General features: G+C 43.4%; 3 non-coding genes across 3 annotated transcripts; 1 reads left to right on the top strand and 2 right to left on the bottom strand.

The window, feature by feature from the left end:
* Positions 1 to 1,280: 1,280 nt before the first annotated feature.
* Positions 1,281 to 1,353, bottom strand: Trnam-cau. Its single transcript has one exon. It is a non-coding gene; the product is annotated as a tRNA-Met (tRNA).
* Positions 1,354 to 2,824: 1,471 nt separating this feature from the next.
* Positions 2,825 to 2,897, top strand: Trnam-cau. Its single transcript has one exon. It is a non-coding gene; the product is annotated as a tRNA-Met (tRNA).
* A 1,747-nt stretch (positions 2,898 to 4,644) lies between these two features.
* On the bottom strand, positions 4,645 to 4,717 carry Trnam-cau. Its single transcript has one exon. It is a non-coding gene; the product is annotated as a tRNA-Met (tRNA).
* Positions 4,718 to 5,000: the final 283 nt, after the last annotated feature.

Raw genomic sequence — 5,000 nt, 5'->3', positions numbered from 1 at the left:
CACCAGGTGCTGACGAAAATAGTATTTGTATATTCGAATTCTACATTCCAATAGCTTCCACCAGATTTACTTTAAGGGAATAAATAAATGAATGAATAAATAAATAAATGAATAAATAAAAATGCATGTGTGTATATATATACATATATGTGTGTGTGTGTGTGTGTATAACCAACTGTTTAATGGTACTGGAGGAAGAGAATGAGAAACACACGTGTATGTGTGTGTGACTGAGAGAGAGAGAGGTAGACAGAGAGAAAGAGAGACAGAAGCAGACAAACAGATTGATGGATAAACATATACATAGATCGATGGAGATAGACACACAAAACCAGAGAAAGAAAACTGAGAGAAAGAGTTGTGAAGTAGACAGGAAGAAAGTAGGAGAGATAAAGCGTGATGAAGCTAGGAAAGGGAAGAGGAAGAGAGAGGGAAACAGAGAGAGGGGAAGGGTTAGAAAAGAGAGAACGAGCAAGGGAGTGAAGAAGGGGCAAAGGGGAAATTAGTAAGAATGGATGACAGGGTAGAGAGGAAATGGGGGATAATATGAGGAAAGAAGCGAAAGAGATGAAAATGGATTGGTAGATAAACAGGAAAGCGGATACATAGGAAAGGAAAGTGACCGGGGAAGAGAGAGGAGGAAGAAAAGAAAGAAGCAGGGAAAGTGAAGGCTTTTGTGACGTCATATAAACTTGGGCTGTTTTTACACCGTCTTTGTCGTGGTCAATTTGTGCAACAGAAGCCATGCCCGCGTGTTGCCCAAGTGACCCACCAATCATGAGCCTCCCTCAGAAAGGGGCGGGCAGATGCTGCTGCCCTTCGACGCTCCTCCTCCTCCTGAGAAGAGACTTGCGATTGGTGGATCGTTTCTGCAGTTCGCAGAGTAGACTATTGCGCAAATTGACCACATGAAACACGGTGCAAAAGGTGGTTAAGTTTGAATGATGAACCGTATTTATAAGTGCCCGGCATGAACTTCCATAATGGATAGATGAAATAAACAATAAGTATACATATTTGAATAACAATGACAAACTAATAAAAATAGATAGATAGATTTATAGGTAAATATATAGGTTTGTGGATATACAGATAGATTAATAGATAGTCAGAGAAAGTAAACGAAATAGAGAAATGAATGCAAGATTGAATAAAAGCGAGATGGAAGGTAGACGGGAAATGAGTAGATTAAGCATAGAGACAATAAAATGCCGTCCTCTTGCCAAAGTTGAGTGCGGTTCCCTGCACAAGCTTCGTGTTTCCTTGACTCCTCAAAAACTTGCCCTGAGTGAGGATCGAACTCACGACCTTGAGATTATGAGACTCACGCGCTGCCTACTGCGCCATCGAGGCGATATTGTACATGTTAGGACTTCAAAAGTATCAAGAAACTGTTACGTCATTCAGACTCTCTGTGCCGTCTTTCGTGTGATCAATTCGTGCAATAGTTATTGCCTGTGGATTGCAATTCCGTCTACTCCCAGGAGGAGAGGCAATGATTACCTATGGATGTAAACTTACTGCTATTACTACTATTCCATTCCCCGCTCCCCTCTCTCACTCTCGCCTTTCTCTCACTATCTCCCATTTTCTCACCCTCTCCTCTCTTTTCATATATCGCCCCCCCCCCCTCTCTCTCTCCTCATCTACATACCTAGACGGATATATAGAAAGATAGACAGGCAGATGAATAAACAGACAGATAGATGGTTGATAGAAAGATAGATTGATAGACAATTAGATAAATAGATGCTTAGATGGATAGGTATAAAGAGAGAGAGAGAAAGAGACACGAAGAGAGGGAAAAGCTGACAAGGAGTTTGAGAGAGACAGGAGGAGAGGGAGAGACAGTGGGAGAAAAAGAGTTTAAGAGATAGATAGATAGATAGATTAAGTTAAAGCTAATGAGAATACATAGATAACGAGAGTGGGAGGGGGGGGGAGGATGAGAAAAGGATTCAGGCAGACGGAAAGAGGAAAGAAGCGAGATGATAATGGAATGATAGATAAAGTGAAAGACAGATAAATAGAGAAAGAAAGATGGCGAGTGGGTGGGGTGGGGGGGGTAATGAAAGAAAGGAGCTGGGAAAGGTAAGACATTTGTGACGTCATACAAACTTGGACTGTTTTTATGCCGTTTTTCGTCTGATCAATTTGTGCAACAGAAGTCGTGCCCGCGCATTGCAGAAGTGACCCACCAATCACGAGCCTCCATCAGGAAGGGGTGGGCAGATGATGCTGCCCTTCGACGCTCCTCCTCCTGGGAAGAGACTTGCTATTGATGGGTCGTTTCTGCGGGTCAGTTCTCTCCCGGCCGCCGCTGCGTCAACATCTCCTGCACTCTGCCTCAGCTTCAGCATTGCAGCTGCCACCTTTTGGCCTCCACTTCTTTGCCAGGATTTGTTACTGTCCTTCATGCAATCTGCGTAGGAGTTTGGGGGGCGGGGCCTCCAAAAAAGGCCGATCTTTTGGCCAAATTTTAACACCAGCTAAAAGAATATTTAACTCCCCTGAATGTATATTCAGACTTTTCTATAAATAAATAGATACCTCCTAAAACAAAATACCTCCAGGTAGCCAAACCCGACCAGCCAGGTGCTGGAAAAAGTTGACGTAATTCGTTTCCCTCTCCCTCCCCCTTTCGTCTCTCTACTTCTTCTCTCTCTTTCTCGTTCTCTTATCTCCTCTCTTTCTTGATTATTCTTTAACTTTTAGTTGTATCAGCAGACGCCATAAGAACTGAATTATCAGGCTACTTATTGTTCTCTTAGCTTTTTGGATTCTTTGAACATATTAATGGTTTTTTTTTCTACATAGGAACATCGCCTCGATGGCGCAGTAGGCAGCGCGTGAGTCTCATAATCTCAAGGTCGTGAGTTCGATCCTCACTCGGGGCAAGGATTTTGAGCGAGGAGTCAAGGGAACACGAAGCCCAGAAACCGTTGTTTCCTTGAAAGGAATCGCACTACACTTTGGCAACAGAAAGTCGTTTTAATTTTTCTTTTCTGTCTCTTCATTTTCATCTTATTTCTTGGTCATTCCATTATCTATTTCTCTGTTTTTCACAATTTTTCAACTACTTTTGTTTTTACTTCCTCTCTTTACAGTGTGGGCAAAACTGTTTGATGTTGTTTAATAAGACCCTCTCTCTCTCTCTCTCTCTCTCTCTCTCTCTCTCTCTCTCTCTCTCTCTCTCTCTCTCTCTCTCTCTCTCTCTCTCTCTCTCTCTCTCTCTCTCTCTCTCTCTTTCTCTCTCTCTCTCTCTCTCTCACTTTCCTCCCCTTCCTCTGTTCACGAGTTTATGGGCGTAGCCTTGTCGGAACCGGCAGAGGGCAGTCGGCGCGCCCGCAAAGCAGTCAGGTTGGCGCGCGCTGTTCCCCGCGTGGGAAGGTGTTTAAAAGGACGTGGGTAACCAGCTCCACCAAGCTCCCAATGACAAGGACGCGGGTTTAGCCGTCACTTGTGGTCCACCAGGTGCTGACGAAAATATTATTTGTATATTCGAATTCTACATTCCAATAGCTTCCACCATATTTGCTTTAAGGGAATAAATAAATAAATACAAATATATATATACATATATATACATATATATACATATATATATATATATATATATATATATATATATATATATATATATATATATATATATATATATATATATACCCAGGGGAGGGAAGGAGAAACATACACACAGTGTATATGTGTGTGTGACTGAGAGAGAAAGAGGCAGACAGATAGAGAGACACAGAGACATACGCAGACAGATTGAAAGAAAAACATATACACAGATCGATGGAGATAGGCACACAAAAACAGGGAAAGAAAACTGAGAGAAAGAGGTGTGAAGAAGACAGGAAGAAAGTAGGAGAGATAAAGCGAGATGAAGGAAGGAAAGGGAAGAGGAAGGGAGAGGAAGGGTTAGAAAGAATGAAATGGCAAGGGGGAGGGAAGAAGGGATAAAGGGGAAATTAGTAAAAATGGGTGAAAGGACAGAAAGAGAGAAAATGGGGGATGATATGCGGAAAGAAACGAGAGAAAGGAAAATTGAATAGTAGATAAACAGAAAAGCGGATACATGGGAAAGCAAAGTGACTAGCGAAGAGAGAGGAGGAAGGAAAGAAAGAAGCAGGGAAAGTGAAGGCTTTTGTGACTTCACACGAACTTGGCCCGTTTTTACCCCGTCTTTCGCGTGATCAATTTGTGCAACAGAAGCCATGCCCGCGTGTTGCCCAAGTGACCCACCAATCACGAGCCTTCCTCAGGAAGGGGCGGGCAAAAGCTGCTGCCCGTCGACGCTCCTCCTCGTCCAGGGAGTTGACTTGCGATCATACGATTGATCATACGAATGACGGTGCAAAAGGTGGTTAAGTTTGAATGACGTCACAAAGTTCCAAGTGAGGAACCACTGGGCTGGACACATTTCTCTCTCTTCCTCCCTCCCCTCTCTCTTTCAGACTCTCTCTCACTCACTCTCTTTTCCCTCCCTCCCTCTCCCTCCCTTTCTTTTTTTTTCTCTCTCTCTTACACACACTTTTCCCTCCCTAAATTAAACATAAAGACAATAAAATGCTGTCCTGTAGCAAAAGTTGAGCGCGATCCCCTGCAAAAGCAATGTGTTCCCTTGACTCCTCAAAAACTTGCCCCGAGTGAGGATTGAACTCACGACCTTGAGATTATGAGACACACGCGCTGCCTACTGCGCCATCGAGGCGATATTTTACATGAAAGGACTTCAAAAGTGTCAAGAAACTGTGACGTCATTCAGACTCTCTCCGCCGTCTTTCGTGTGATCGATTCGTGCAACAGTTCTTGCCTGTGGATTGCAATTGCGTCTCCTCCCCCTACTACTGCCCTTCGATGCTCCTCCTCCTGAGAGAGAAAGAGAGACAGAGAGAGAGCAGGGGAAAAAATGAGTTAGAAGACGGTAGTGAAAGCTTTTGTGACGTCATCCAAACTTGGCCACTTTTTACGCCGTCGTTCGTGTGATCAATTTG

The sequence above is a fragment of the Penaeus chinensis genome, chromosome 9 (assembly GCF_019202785.1).
Source record: "Penaeus chinensis breed Huanghai No. 1 chromosome 9, ASM1920278v2, whole genome shotgun sequence".
Lineage (NCBI taxonomy): Eukaryota > Metazoa > Arthropoda > Malacostraca > Decapoda > Penaeidae > Penaeus > Penaeus chinensis.
The sequence above is the reverse complement of the archived record's forward strand: the minus strand, read 5'-3'. Positions and strand labels throughout refer to the sequence as shown.